The sequence below is a fragment of the Diceros bicornis genome, chromosome 31 (assembly GCF_020826845.1).
Source record: "Diceros bicornis minor isolate mBicDic1 chromosome 31, mDicBic1.mat.cur, whole genome shotgun sequence".
Classification (NCBI taxonomy): Eukaryota; Metazoa; Chordata; class Mammalia; order Perissodactyla; family Rhinocerotidae; genus Diceros; species Diceros bicornis.
Genome location: NC_080770.1, coordinates 19,780,568 through 19,797,245, shown reverse-complemented (window position 1 = coordinate 19,797,245; position 16,678 = coordinate 19,780,568). Strand labels below are relative to the sequence as shown.

The 16,678-nt window shown below is 35.8% G+C and overlaps 2 pseudogenes; both read left to right on the top strand.

Moving 5' to 3' along the window:
- The first annotated feature begins 1,692 nt into the window (after window positions 1-1,692).
- LOC131395407 (olfactory receptor 10AG1-like) lies at window positions 1,693-2,636 on the top strand (annotated as a pseudogene).
- Window positions 2,637-6,202: 3,566 nt separating this feature from the next.
- On the top strand, window positions 6,203-7,200 carry LOC131395406 (olfactory receptor 10AG1-like; annotated as a pseudogene).
- The last annotated feature ends 9,478 nt before the right edge of the window (window positions 7,201-16,678 follow it).

Below are 16,678 nucleotides of genomic sequence, written 5' to 3'. Positions count from 1 at the left end.
TTAAAACTGGATGATTCCCAAAATGAAGCAGTCTTCTGGAAATTAAATTGATACACAAGAGAAAATGTCCTCCAGGTGCACATGACTGCTTCCTATTTAAGAGCAGCTAATATTTGAAGCTAGCAAGGATATTGTGAAGCTAGCAAGAATTACAGGGACTTCCTGACATGAAAGAACTTAAAAAGTTTATAGGTTAAAAAACCACCTACACTCAGATAGTTTCATGCCAATCTATAAAGGTAAGCTATAATTGTGTCAGACTATTTTATATAAGGATAGTTCCAAATTTGAGGATCAAGATAACAGAGAATAAAACAGAAAAGCATGAAATTCTGAGATTTTTATCTGAAAATGATTGAACTACTTAAGATATCTCATATAGTTCTTAACTTTCTTAATTATAAAGTAAAATAAAATTAGATATATTTAAAATAATGATATTTATAATAAAAATTATTGACTTAAAGTAATTTTGAAAACTAGTACAAATGGAAAAATGGAAATATGAGAGGATATTTGCTTAGTTTTGGTTGTCAGAGTATTAAGGCAAAAATATCAGCTGATGAGGTTAGAAGGTGGAAACAGATACAGTAGATATGATGAGATAGGAAAACACATTAATATTTGTTTTGGAAAGTTGGAGAACAAATATTAATAAAGAACAAATATTAATAAAACGGGAACTGTCAAACAGTGTTGACTGCCCGATATTGGATTACATTAACATGAAGTGAAGCAAAACAGTGTGTAATGTGTGTGTATTTGTTTTTCTTCAGTCCCATGCATATGCTATCACAATTTGCATGCCCAAAGTAAATAATAATTGAGTTTAATCAAAGTTACACTTTATTAGGCACAATTACGAAGGGAAAATAGAAGTAGGGAATTGTATTTTGTTGCAAGGGAATTATACCACAATGGAACATAAAATCTTAGGTATTGAGAGAAACGTGAAAAAAATATTGTGATGTATGGGTCACATTCTTGATTGAGTTAAAAATTAATTGATACTTATCATACACTGTCAAGGGGGTAAAAGGGAAAGTTATTGAAGAGCATGATGGGATTAATGCTTTCCATATTTAGTATAAGTGATGGGAGAGGTACATAGGGTGGAATGATAACATTGCATGTATTTATTCCCTCAAAAACAAATGATTGGTTTAAGAAGATGGATTCTCCTTGGAATATAAATGGGAGAAACTAAAATTCATTTTGAAGAAGAATTAAACAAAAGCTTTATGGGAAAAGATTTGAAATGAAAGAAGATGGAATAAGTCAACCAACACAGAAAAAAAAATGATGAACCCAGACAAAAACAATAGAAGAAGCCTGTTTCACAATTCCACACTTAATAATAGAGTGATTAGATATTATTAGACATAATAATTAGATATTATTCTTGCTTAATAAACTCTAAATAACAGTGCACACTTCTCATTATATTTGGCATCATTACATCCAAGTATAAAAAATGTATATTAAGATTTTATTTCTGGGATTGATTTTAATTGCACATCGGTTCATTTCTGAATTTTCAAATCTTTTTTCCTAGAAACAGAGCAAAGTAATGGTGGAAAAAATTTAAGAGATTATATAGATACATTCATGTATCTATCCAGTTAATAGAAGAGGAAAATGTGGTTCAAAAACATTAGTGAATTAACCATCTTGAATTTGCTATATCTGCAGATGAAGAACAAATTAAAAACAGAAGAACCTAATATCACCACAAAGACAGAATTTGTTCTCTTGGGATTTTCTGATATTCCCAATCTCCAATGGATCCTTTTCGGGATGTTTTTAGTCATCTATCTGAGTATCCTGATGAGCAATAGCATCATAATACTGATAACAAGAATTGACTCTGCTCTCCAGACGCCCATGTATTTTTTTCTTAGCAATTTTTCCTTTTTGGAAATCTGTTATGTCACAGTCACTATTCCAAGAATGCTCATGGACCTTTTGACCCAGAAAGGAAACATTTCTTTCTTGGCCTGTGCTACACAAATGTGTTTTGTCCTTATGCTTGGAGGCTCAGAGGGTTTCCTTCTGACAGCGATGGCCTATGACCGCTATGTGGCCATTTGTGACCCTCTGCACTATCCTCTAGTCATGAACCACAAGGTCTGTGTCCAGCTAGTGGCTGCCTCCTGGATCAGTGGAGTTCCAGCTGTAATCGGACAAACGTGTCAGGTTTTCCCTCTGCCCTTTTGTGGGTCTAGCAAAATTAATCATTTCTTCTGTGCCATCCCCCCAATACTCAAGCTAGCTTGTGGAGACACATTTACGAATGAGATAGCAGTCTATGCAGTTGCAGTAGTATTTATCATGGTTCCATTTCTTTTGATTGCTGTGTCCTATGGCAAAATTATCTCCAACATTCTGAAATTGTCATCAGTCAGAGGGAGGGCTAAAGCCTTCTCTACTTGTTCTTCTCACCTGATAGCTGTGGTCTTATTCTATGGAACAGCTACTATCACTTATTTATAACCCAAACCTAACCAATCTGAAGGAACTGGGAAACGGCTCTCTCTTTTCTACACCATTTTGATCCCAACAGTGAATCCTATTATATATACTCTCAGGAACAAAGACATCACGATTTGGCACTGAGAAAACTACTAGGTTGTTAATGTTGACTCAAAGACTTGAAATTACAGAAAGAATTTGCTTATTTTGCAAGAAGTTACCACTAAGAATATCAAGTTTGTCTTTTTTTCCTTCAGATGTTTCCCATTAAAATACTGGCAACTCATTTGGATTCATTTTCAATCAAACTGGACTGTTAAATGATGAGTGAAGCTTTTTTTTTTAAATCTATCTCTCTTTTAGCATAATACTTACTCAGATTGCTTATTTTTGGCATAACCTTAATTTATCCAGCTAGTTCTTTCATTGTCTAAATAGATATCACCACATAAGTAATACCATCTAAATAAAAACCCCAAACATACAAATGAATTAAGGCGATAATTTGTTACTGTCTTTTTACCTTATAAAATGAGAATTACTGATGATCAAATGGCTATATATAGTGCCAATCTAAAATACATAAGTATTTACCATAAATTATTCTGCTGTGTAAATTTCATGTTAAAACTTAAATATAGAGGTATACATGTTACAGCATGCTATTTTGTGTTTTAAACTTGATTTAAAAACAGGTGAAATTTAAATTTACATATAGGAGAAACACACTGTTAGTGACCAAGAGTGAGGACTGTGACAGAGTCTGGCTTGATGCTCTCCAGATATATTTCTGTTTCTTTGACATACAGTAAACAAGATTCCCTGGCCCCCTCATGTCAATGTTAGACCACGTGATCAGCTTCTACAATGGCATATGAGTAGAAGTGATATGTCTATTACGTGTTGAGGCTTTCAAGAGTGCATTTGTTTCCTTATTTTCTGTCCATCTTTAATTCTCAGCTCTCTGAGTGCTGAGGATCAAATAGGAACTGCAAAGGGGAACTAGGAATGAGTGGGACTCAGATGAAAGGAAGCAGAGTTTCTTAATCACTGACTGCAAAACTACTGTGTTATGAGTGTAAGATGTTTCTTTATTTTGTGAAGCCACTGATACATCTGAGATATTGTTTCAGTTTTTAGATTTTTTTTCAGGAGATGGAGATATTTAATTGAATAAAGAAATATCCAGTTCTCCATCTGAATGATAGGCTAGGGATTAGGTCAGTCTACTCTGATGGTGGATGGATATTCAATTTGTCTCAGCCTGTAACTGACAAGCTGGGGTAAATCAAGAGTGTAGTTCTCATTTGCAGATAAACATGAAAGAAGCCGCTACACAGATACTGAATCAGTCATAGTAAAGCATACAGAGGGGCAATGTAGGAGAGGCATGCTGTAGTAAAGAGAAGCAGGCTTAAAATTCAAAAAGGAATGCAATTCTAGAAACATATTGTCAAACAGTCCAAGAACTCCATAACCGGAAACAACAAATGTAATTACATGTAGAAGTGGCTATAGGGCTTGCAAATTCATGCCTGATAATTTTATTTCCATACCCGCCTGGAAGTAGTTGAATTGGGAAAAGGATTTTGACCGGAAAGTTTCTTACTTTTTTCTTTTTTCTGTCTCAATCTTTTCTAAAATTACATTTTCAATCAGCTGGATAACTTTTCTAATGCCCAAGTAGAAATCATAACATGAATGATACATCCAGACTTTTGTCAGCAGACACTACATGCTTTAATTTTCACAAAAGTTAATCTAGGAACAGAGCATCCCACCAAGAGACCAAGCAAATCATGTTCATGTGATAAAACATATGACACATTTTTCTAAAAGTGTGGATGATCCATATCTGGATGAATTATGGAAATAAAAGTAAAGAAGGCAAAAATCAACACCAATTGCCATAGGTCTGAAATACAATTGACAGAAAGATTTTTAACTTTTTCCTGAAAGTAATACTAGATGATGAGGGGATATTTCCCTACCAGGGACCCCCACCCATCCACCAGGGGACTCCCCTATAGTGGGGGAACTTTATGCCACGAAGAGGCTGAAGAGAAGGACAGGTCATCTACAGAGACAGTAGTTTTAAAAATTAAAACTGGATGATTCCCAAAACGAAGCAGTCTTCTGAAAATTAAATTGACACACAAGAGAAGATGTCCTCCGGGTGCGCATGACTGCGTCCTATTTAAGAGCAGCTAATATTTGAAGCTAGCAAGGATATTGTGAAGCTAGCAAGAATTACAGGGACTTCCTGACATGAAAGAACTTAAAAAGTTTATAGGTTAAAAAAACAACTACACTCAGATAGTTTCATGCCAATCTATAGAGGTAAGCTATAATTGTGTCAGACTATTTTATATAAGGATAGTTCTAAATTTGAGGATCAAGATAACAGAGAATAAAACAGAAAAGCATGAAATTCTGAGATTTTTATCTGAAAATGAGTGAACTACTTAAGATATCTCATATAGTTCTTAACTTTCTTAATTATAAAGTAAAATAAAATTAGATATATTTAAAATAATGATATTTATAATAAAAGTTATTCACTTAAAGTAATTTCAAAGACTAGTGCAAATGGAAATATAGAAATATGAGAGAATATTTGTCTGCTCAGTTTTAGTTGTCAGAGTATTAAGGCAAAAATATCAGCTGATGAAACTAGAAAGTAGAGACAGATACAGTAGATATGATGAGATAGGAAAACATATAATATTTGTTTTGGAAAGTTGGAGAACAAATATTAATACACTGTAATGGGAACTGTCAAACAGTGTTGACTGCCTGATGTCGGATGACATTAATGTGAAGTGAAGCAAGACAGTGTGTGTGTGTGTTTGTTTTTCTTCAGTCTCATTTATATGCTCCAGCCATTTGCATGCCCAAAGTAAAAAAAAAAATTCAGTTTAATCAGTTAGACTTTATTAGGCACAATTACGAAGGGAACATAGAAGTAGGGAATTGTATTTGGTTGCAAGGGAATTACATGACAATGGATCATAAAATCTTATATAGGTCTGGAGAGAAACAGATAAAAAAATATTGTGATGTATGGGTTACATTCTTGATTGAGTTAAAAGTTAATTGATACTTATCATACACTGTATAGGGGGTAATAGGGAAAGTTATTGAAGAGCATGATGGGATTAATGCTTTCCATATTTAGCATAAGTTATGGGAGAGGTACATAGGGTGGAATGATAACATTGCATATATTTAGTCCCTCAAAAACAAAGGATTGGTTTAAGAAAATGGATTCTCATTGGAATATAAATGCGAGGAACCTAAAACTCATTTTGAAGAAGAATTAAACAAAAGCTTTACGGGAAATGATTTGAAATGAAAGAAGAGGGAGTAAGTCAACCAACACAGAAAAAAAAAGAAGAACTCAAACAAAAACAATAGAAAAAGCTTGTTTCACAATTCCACGCTTTAAATAATAGTGATTAGATATTATTAGACATAATAATTAGATATTATTCTTTCACAATAAACTCTAAATAACAATGCACACTTCTCATTATATTTGGTATCATTACATCCAAATATGAAAAATATATATTAAGATTTTATTTCTGGGATTGATTTTAATTGCACATCAGTTCATTTCTGAATTTTCAAATCCCTTTTCCTAGAAACAGAGCAAAGTAATAGTGGAAAAAGTTTAAGAGATTATATAGATACATTCATGTATCCATCCAGTTAATAGAAGAGGAAAATGTGGTTCAAAAACACTAGTGAATTAACCATCTTGAATTTACTATATCTGCAGATGAAGAACAAATTAAAAACAGAAGAATCAAATATCACCACAAAACAGAATTTGTTCTCTTGGGGTGTTCTGATATTCCCAATCTCCAATGGATTCTTTTTGGGATGTTTTTAGTCATCTCTCTGAGTATGCTGATGAGCAATAGCATCATAATACTGATAACAAGAATTGACTCCTCTCTCCAGACCCCCATGTATTTTTTTCTTAGCAATTTCTCCTTTCTAGAAATTTGTTATGTCATCTTGGGAGCTATCCCAAGATTGCTCATGGATCTTTTGACCCAGAAAGGAAGCATTTCTTTCTTGGCCTGTGCTACACAAATGTGCTTTGTCCTTATGCTTGGAGTCACAGAGTGTCTCCTTCTGGCAGCGATGGCCTATGACCGCTATGTGGCCATTTGTGACCCTCTGCACTATCCTCTAGTCATGAACCACAAGATCTGTGTCCAGCTGGTGACAGCCTCCTGGATCAGTGGAGTTCCAGCTGTAATCGGGCAAACATGTCAGATTTTCTCTCTGCCCTTCTGTGGGTCTAACAGAATTAATCATTTCTTCTGTGACATCCCCCTAGTACTCAAGCTTGCTTGTGGAGACACATTTGTAAATGAGATACCAGTCTATGTAGCTGCAGTAGTGTTTATTATGGTTCCACTTCTTTTGATTGTTGTGTCCTATGGCAAAATTATCTCCAACATTCTGAAATTGTCATCAGCCAGTGGGAGGGCTAAAGCCTTCTCCACTTGTTCTTCTCACCTGATAGTTGTAGTCTTATTCTATGGAACAGCTACTATGACTTATTTACAACCCAAACCTAATCAGTCTGAAAGACTCGGGAAACTGATCTCTCTTTTCTACACCGTTTTGACCCCAACATTGAATCTTATTGTATATACGCTGAGGAACAAAGACATTATGGTAGCACTGAGAAAACTATTTGGTTATTAACATTGACTCAAACACTCGAAATTATAGAAAGAATATGCTAATATGTTTATCATGTAGATACAATGTAAAATATCTTCTACTTTTGTTCCTATGTTCCTAAATAATGATAATTAATATCATCATAGCAGCATCACATTATGTTATGGGACGTTACTTTCATAGGATTAAAATAAGGGCTTCTGTATAACCAAAGCAAAAATTATCTCAATTGCAATGATCTATTTTGAAGATCAATCTTCCTTCTCACTGTGAACTAGTGAGTTAAGAGATTGCCTGAGCAATACAATGATAGTCAACCTAGTGCGTCATATAACCAGGAATTAGGGTCATGTTCTGTGATAAATTTTCTTTAACTTTTCCCACTCTTTCATATATATTTGCTGCCTTTCTCTGTCCCTATGAGTGGACTTAGCCAATGAGAAACACCAGCAGCAGCTAAGATGGTGGAAGCAGGGGAATCTTAGTCTTTTCTTTGCATTTTTCCTTGTTTCTATCTCATTGTTGTCCATGTCGCTGTAAAACTACAAACCCTGAGAGTGTTCCCTCCTCTATTATTCCAGCACTTTCTGGTCTCTGGTAACATCATTCTTTCCTCTTGTTGCTACAGATTTTGCTTTGCTAATATCTATTTAGGATTAGAAGTTTCTGGAATTTGCACTATGAGCTATCCATATAGGTGTGCAGTGAGTTGAATATTGGCCCCTCTAAATATATGTCCCTCTAGAACCTGTAAATGTGACCTTATTTGGGGAAAAAAAAAGGCCTTTGCAGTTGTAATTAAGTTAGGGATTTTGAAATGAGATCATCCTGGTTGAATGTGGGCACTAGCTGTGACCTGTGTCCTAATAAGACAGAACGGCAGAGCAAGTTTAGGAAATAAATACAGAGACACAGAGAAGCACATCACGTGAACATGGAGCAGAGATTGGAGTGACACGGTGATGAACCAAGGAAGGTCAAGAGCCACCGAAAGCTGGAAGAAGCGAGGAAGGATCCTCCCTTAGAGTCTTTGGAGGGAGTGAGACCCTGCCAACACTGTGATTTTGGACTCTGGCTTCTAGATCTGTGAGAGACTAAATTTTTGTTGTCTTAAGCCACTCAATTTGTGGTAATTTGTTACAGTAGATCTAAGAAAGTAATATACCATGTGTATAGTCTTTTCATCAAAGTCCTTTTATATGAATTCTCTGGAATGAATTCTGTGTCTTTTGGGGGCAATAATTTGGCATTTTTTTGTTATGAAAGAAAATTCAGAATACTTATGCTTTTATTTTAAAAACTGTAACAATGAAACCTCATCTTGTAGAAATAATATTTGTCCAAGAATGATTATGACATGTCTTTGTTTAAGAAGGTTTATTGAACATGTATCTGTTCAAGAATGTTTATTAAATTTTTTTACGTGCAAAATAAAACTGGAAGCAAAGGTAAGGTAATCTCAGTTGGAAAGCATTAAGACACTGGAGTAAAGTGTTTTAGAGCCCTTTGCTGAAGAAATTCCAAGCTTTCTCAACATGTGAGAAAGAATGTAAATGTATGTATAAAACATAATTCTATTTTTGTAAAACAAAGAAGGATAGCATTCTATAATTTCATATAACATTTTACATGTGCATGTCAGTATTGGGTGTGCATGCATGTTAGCAGTATCTGGGAGGATGTGGATTAGAAGAGAATTTTGGCTTCCTCATGGTGGCAGGATTTCAAATAATTTCTGATTCATTTACTATATTTTATTTCTAGTTTAGACTTATTACAAAGAGAATGTAATATGTAAATCACAGGAAATAATAACTATATTCAGAAAACATAAAACTACATAGGCGAAGAAAATTCTTACATTTCTCCCTTTCTTATTGCTTATAAATGTCTTAAAGAATATTTAGCATCTAGCAGAGAAATTTCAGTATCAGCCAAATTTTCTTTAATTTTTGAAAGAAGCAACAGATTTTTTATGAACTAATAGGAATTATGTTACATAACATTTAAAGTATTTTTTTTAAATTACTAAGAGAACTTTAACAATAGATACAGTGATGAATAAATTTAAGATTATAAAAATGGATATACATAAAAACGAATGTCAGTAAGCTTTGAATGATGATAAATGAAAGAATTCTTAAATCAAAAAAGGAAAGAGAAAAATGTCAAGAAGTATTAAATCAAGGAAGGGATTCTCAGTACTTGACAAATCAGAAAAGTAATAAACAATATAAAAAATTATACAAATACTGACAAATATGATTTTTTGGTCATTTGCAAATCAAAAGAAAAAAATTGAATGTGTATGATTATCAGAGATTATGTAAGTGGTAATTTTATAAATTGGACATATATCTCTTTTTCAGTACCAAAAAATGTGTATAAAAATGTTTTCATGTACTTGCTGACAATAATTTAAACTAATTCAAAATTACCAAAGTAAAAACAAGCAAAAATTTAAATGCTTAAAAAAACCACTAAAAATGTTGGATATTAAAGCATTTAAGAAATTAGGTTTATACGAAATAGCAAGTTAAGATAACATAAATTTATTTAAACTTAATGACAATAAAATAGATATGTTAAAGTTTTGGGGATTTCACCATATCAATCCAAATAAGAAAATATAGCTCTCTGAATATGCCAAATAATTAAACAAATATTTCCAATCTCTAAAAATGTTAACCTAAAAGAAAACAAACACATTTGCATTATTTTCTCCAGTTTGATTATTTGAAAGGCTTCACCAGACTCCACAGACCGTACTCACAAAAGAATTTTAATTAAGGTCAAATAACACGGTGCAATCTCTGGCAAGTTCCACCATGCCAGCACTGAGTAAGCATGGCGCATGCGCAGAGAAGCACCTGTGGAGTCTCGTGAAGCTGCTATGCACCACTGTGCATGCGCCCTTCCCTCTGGTACAGGTAAGCACTAGAGGTCTGAGAGACACTCAGCACCAGGAACTTTCCAGGGCTTTTATTCCCCCACATGTAAGACTGCACATTTACTTGAGATTGGGTGAGCTGTATAAGGAATCTAGGTTTTTAGAGAGTTCGGAGAACAGGAGTTGGGCTGGGGTTGTGATTTTTCTCTATGTAATCAAGCCAGGATTGTCAAACCCTTTAGGACAGTTGCAAACCATCAATAAAGAAACTGACTGGTGTCTCCAGAGTACTATTAGACCTTACACAGCATGTCACAAAGTCCACTGGCCTTATCTTAGCCAAGAGTAAAATAGGAGGCACCCGGACACTCCCAGAGAAAAAGGTAGAACTTTTCCAGGCCAGGTGTATATCCACTCTATCTCCACAATGGTAACTATTAAATTCAATATCTAAGTTATTGTGTTAGTTTTCTAATGACTACAAACTTAGCAACTTAAAACAACACAAATTTACTATCCCACAGTTTCTGTAGGTCAGAAGCCTGGCATGGTGTGGCTTGTTTCTCTGCTTACGGTCTCAGAGGCTGAAATCAAGGGGCTGGCTGTGTGGAATTCTTGTCTTAAGGCTCTGGGGAAGAATATTTGATTCTAGGTTCTTGGAAGAATCCAGTTCCTTGACGTTATGAGACGGAGGTCCATGTTCCTTGCTGGATATCGGCTGGGGACAATTATCAGTTCCTAGAAGCCAACGGCGTTCTATGTGTCCTGCCTTCTTCCATTTCCCTTACCTTGAATCTCCAATATTTTTTCTGGCTCTGGCTGCTATATGTAGATTTAAAGGACTTATGTCATTAGGTCAGGCTCACCTTGATAACCTCCTCAATGTCAGGTCAGCTGATATTGGACCTTAATTACATCTGCAAAATGCCTTTACAATAACGCCTATATTAGCGTGTGATTGAACAGCAAGAAGGTGGTGTGTGTATAGCAGGGAGCAGAAATCTTTGGCCATCTTGAAATTGTACCTACCACAGTTACAAAAAAAAAATGACAAAATCAGAAGAAATTATAAGCATATATAAAAGCAAAACTTAAATAAAATATTGAAAAATGGAATTAGCTAAATTTGACGGAGCAGTTCTATGAAAAAAACACAGCCAGGCAACCGAATAAGTTGTATTGAAGGAGGACAAAGCAAACATTTTCACTACTAGGAATACGCAAGAAAATATGATCCCACGAACTGGTGTTATTTGTTTAAAATGTAAGATAGTCTTTTGTATATAGCATTGCTGAAACTACAAATAATAAAAAAAAATGCATAGAATTCCAAGAAAACATGAATTCCACAAATATGTAAATATGTTCATACATCTATACATTCATAATTGTAGTATCACCACAATTGTAACCATGACCAAAGTTTAGCATTGCTTAACATTTTAAAATCATTTAATGCAGTTGATTTTGAGAATATTGTACTCAATGCACACTGTAAGCTAGATGTCATTTTAGGGGCTTGATATAATTTGTCACAATAATGATTCAAAGAAAAAGGCACAGGATTTTCTTGAAAAATATGAAAGTGACTTGAAAATTTATCTTACTTTCTTTTAAAAATTTAGAAATTGAGACAATCTTGGGGAGTTTGGTCTTAGAATCAAATAGAGAGAGAGAGGGGAGAAAAAAAGAACATGGATCAAACATCTCATTGTAAATGAAAATGTGATATGAGAGTGAGCACATACATCTCAGTTATATCAAATAAACAATTTCACACAGATTGAGGAAGTAGATTGGAAATAATAGCAGGCACTGTAGGTTTTTTTTTCCTCTGATATATTTCAGATTTAAAATATTTGTATTTAACACAGACTGGATATACACCTTGAAATAGAACCCTGTTGTTGATGACAAAAAAAATAATAATAATTTTCCAACACGATTGTATTAGTCAGAGAAAGAAATAGATCACAGTAAATGAAGCATGCACGTGTAATGGTCGAAAAGTCTAGTGTTGCTCTACTCCAGGGCCCAGGCAGAAGAATCAAGGGAGAAACATTAAAAAAAGTGGAGATAAGAAAGCATCTCACATGCGCGATTTTGAGTTTGAATATTCTCCTGTGAATATTAGTGGACAATTATGTGATGCTGCTTTCTCAAGGGCATTCTTCCTCCCTGCCAAGATCTGGTATCAGGTGGTAGGGTGGATGGTCAGGGGACCTGAATTCCATAGGGTGACTGTCCAGAAGGATGGCTTTGTCCAGAATGTCTGGAAAAACAAATTAGAATGAGTGTTAAACGGAAGTATAAAGTTAAATATTAAGGTATATATGGGAAATAAATAAAACCTGTAGAATGAGAGGAATGTGTTTATATAAGAGGACCTTGGTATTTTGAAGGTACAGATAGTCTAAAATAAATATGAGTTTCAATTGTGAGAAAAAAATATCAATTTCTTATTTTCTTTTCTTTTCTTTTGTGAGGAGATCAGCCCTGTGCTAACATCTGATAATCCACCTCTGTTTTTTTGCTAAGGAAGACTGGCCCTGGACTAACATCCATGCTCATCTTCCTCCACTTTATATGGGACGCCGCCACAGCATGGCTTACCAAGCAGTGCGTTAGTGTGCACCCGGGATCTGAAGCAGTGAACCCCAGGCCGCCGCAGTGGAATGCGTGCACTTAACTGCTTGCAATGGTTGATGTGGGATATGCTATTCTTATTACTGTGTCTTGTGTTCACCTCTCTCTGGGCCCCACTCAAAACTAGCAGCTGCTTGGCTCACCTGGTAAATAGACCAGAGTAACACACCCAAATGAGAAATATGTTGCCTCCAAAGTCCAAAGAGGCTCACTAGGTGTGGTGCCCCTTTCTTTATTGTAGGAGAGACGAGGTGCAGTAGCTTATCACAACTTCACTTTAGAAGAGATACCTCGACATACTCCACATCACTGGACCTCTAAAAATTTCACTGAGATAGAAGGCCCTTGGAATTTAGTTGGATTTATTTTCCACCCTATGGTAGAGAAATATCATACTAATAACTAGAGTCATTGCTACTTCTTGCACACTAGATCCAATCAGTACAATGTCATCTATGTAGCGGACCAGTGTTAATCATTTTTGGAAAGGAAAGGTGATCAACACCCCTGCAAACTAAATTATGACATACAGTTGGAGAGTTTATACACCCCTGAGGTGAGAGAGTGAAGGTGGATTGCTGGCTTAGCCAGCTGAAAGCAAACTGCTGCTGGTGGGCCGTATGGACGAGCACAGAGAAAAAGATCAACAGCTGCATACCAGGTACCAGGGGATGAGTTAGTTTACTCAAGCAATGAAACCACATCTGGAACATCAGCTGCAATTGGAATCATGACTTGGTTAAGTTTAAGATAATCCGCTGTCATTCTTCAACGTCGGTCTTCTGCACAAGTCAAGTAGAAGAGTTGAATGTTAATGAGGTGGGCATCACCACTGCTACATCTTTAAGTCCTTGTAGGCGGCACTAATCTCTGTAACCTCTCCAGGAATGCAGTACTGCTTTTGATTTACCATTTTCCTAAGTAAAGTAAGTTATAATGGCTTCCATTTGGGCTTTACCACCATAATAGACCCCACTCCACAGGTCAGGGCACAAATGTGGGGATTCTGCCAACTGCTAAGTATATCTATTCCAATTATGCATTCTGGAACTGGGAGAATAAACCACAGGATGAGTTTGGGGACACACTGGGCTCACTATGAGATGAACCTGACTAAAACTCTATTGACCACTTGACCTCAATAAGGATCTACTCTGACGGGAGGGCCACAGTGACATTTTGGGTCTCCCAGGATCAGTGTCAGTTCATAGACAGTGTCCAGCAGTCTGGGAAAATTATGATTATTTCCTTTTCCTCTGTGCAGTTACCCTAGTATAAGTCCATAGGTCCCTTTGGGGAAGGCTGGGAGAAAGATTAACAGTATAAACTTTGGGTAGTGTACTAGGTCCTTCCTTAAGAGGACCCAATTCCCCTTCATTCAAGGAGTTCTGGGTCTGTAAACTGTATCAAGTCTGGGAACTGACTGAGGGGCTGTGACTCTCTTAATGATTTTAATTAGGCTTTGGTTCACTTGATCTGAATCTTTTCTGCTTATACAGGTCAAGTAAGAATTTAATAGACTTCCTCTTTATTTCACTTCTAGGAAAACCATGATTAACTAGCTAACACCAGAGGTCTATGTGTCTTAGACTATTCTGATTGCTGCTTTGATTCTGTTGTCCATTACTGTAACTATGCCCACCTTGTCTTAAGTGGTTGAATGCTGCCAGTTGGCCCCTGACACCTTAGGATCCAATTATTACCATTGCATTTAGATTTCCCAAATTACTGGCTACAGTTCCCATTGTAAGTTTTGGCCTATAGAGAAGACCAATCAGGAAGTTCTTTAAGAATGCTGGATCTCCCCTCATAAATTTATTTCTCATGGTGCTGGTGAAGGTATGTCTTATGGATCCTCCCAGTTTTGGGCGAGTAGGTCTTAAATGGTAGATCTACTCTGACATTCTAATTCCCTAAGACTTTGAATCCCTTTCCCTACATTAAACCAAGTCAGGCTGGATATTACCAATTTCCTCACTGTAGGCTACCTTTTGCTCAATGTTTCAGCCGACTATTCAAACTGTTCGAGCCCTTTCTAACTCTGATCTGCAACATGAAATGCATCATCTCTGCTTAGTAGACCTATATCAATCAATTTGGCCTGATCCAATGTTACGTTTCTTCCATCATTACCCCGTACCCTTTATCTACACATGTTCCCCAAATTACTATCTATATAAATTAGAAAACTCAAGTAGTTCTTTTGTAATGTAGTGTACCTCCTCATGCGTCACACTTCATACCTCACCTGTAGGGCCCTGCTGGGATTTGTGTCTAGTTACAGATCTAGAAGGAAAGAGGGATGGTAGAGATGGGTCCAGATGAGAATCAGCATTATATTGCATGATAACTGCCTCGGGGGAGGCTATAATATTTTCCTTAAGCACTGGGAGATTAATATCCTCATATGATAATGGTAAGGCTACTTCTATTAGCCAAATGAACTCATCAAAATTTAGGGGATCAATGGCCCCAGCTGCATCAGGGTCTTATCACAGCTTTCCATTCCAATTTTCAGAATCCCACTATTTCCCCAACTAACGCCTTCACTTCAACAGCAAGAGTGGGTGATTCTGGGTTGTGTTTCCAGCAATCTCAGCTCTGTAATTCCAGGAGATAGGGGCTGACAGAGAAACTTTGAAGTCATTTATGGGCGCAAGTTGGGAATTTGAATTCCTAAGCTTATCCTTTTCTTTCCCATCTTTGTCCAATGATATTAACAGCAACAAGCCAATCTTGTTATTTTTGTTAGTTTTATAAAAATGTTTGAAAGTACCATATACATGGTCATCTAGACACTTGCTTCTAATAAACATTTTATTAGGAATATGCAATGACAATATTTTGCATATCGCTATTGTCAGATCACACCACACACTATCAGTGTTCTCTTTACTACTGGAAATATAGTCATTAATGTCTTTAAATGACACTAATGGTTAATCATCTTAGATGGCCAATTGCAGAAACTCCTGAACCAATTCAGAAAATTCATCTTTAAAACTCTGATTCTCCAGAACCATTCTCATTAACAAAGTTTGCGTTAGTCAGGGTTCTCCAGAGACATAGAACCAATAGGATGTGTGTATAAAGAGAGAGAGAGACTTATTATAAAGAATGGCCTTACAGAATTGTGGAGGCTGGCAACTTTAAAATTTGTACAATGAGCCAGAAGGCTAGAGACCCAGGGGAGCCAACGTTTCAGCTGAAGTCCAAAGACTCTTCTGTGAACCAGGAAGAACTGATGCTTCGGATGATGTCCGAAGCAATACCCTGGAAAATTCTCTCTTGCACAGGGGAGGGCAGTTCTTTTGTTCTATTCAGGCCTTCAACTGATTGGATAAGGCTCACTCAACTTGTGGAGGACAATCTGTTTCACACAAAGTGCCCCGATTTAAATTTTAATCTCATGAAAAACATCATCATGGAAACACCCAGAATAATGATTGACCAAATACGTGAGAACTACATGGCTCATCCAATTTGACTTATAAATTAACCATCACAGAAAAATGCAAAAAGCAAGCGAACCAACAAAGAAAATGCACTACACTAATCAGACTCATTGATGGAAGAAAACATAAGTAGAAACATATTAAGGAATTGAAGAAGAAATATATATTATATACTGAAGAATAAACATAAATATTACAGCAGACACCGGAAGAAAGGAGACACACCAGGAGATCACAAGGAGTTATAGTTGAAGTAGTGAAAGATAATAACTGTCAATTCAGAATTTCATACGCACTGAAATATTTGAAATATCTTTCCAATATATAGGCAAATAAAGACTTTGTAAGGAAAAAAATGCAAAAACTCACACACACACAGGCATGCAAGTGAACACTCACATGTATATAAACTGAAATAACTTACAGCCAGCAAGCTCGTGCTTCAACAATTTTCCACGCAGAAGGAGTATAACAGAAGGAAACATGGGTCTAGAAAAAGAAATAAAAA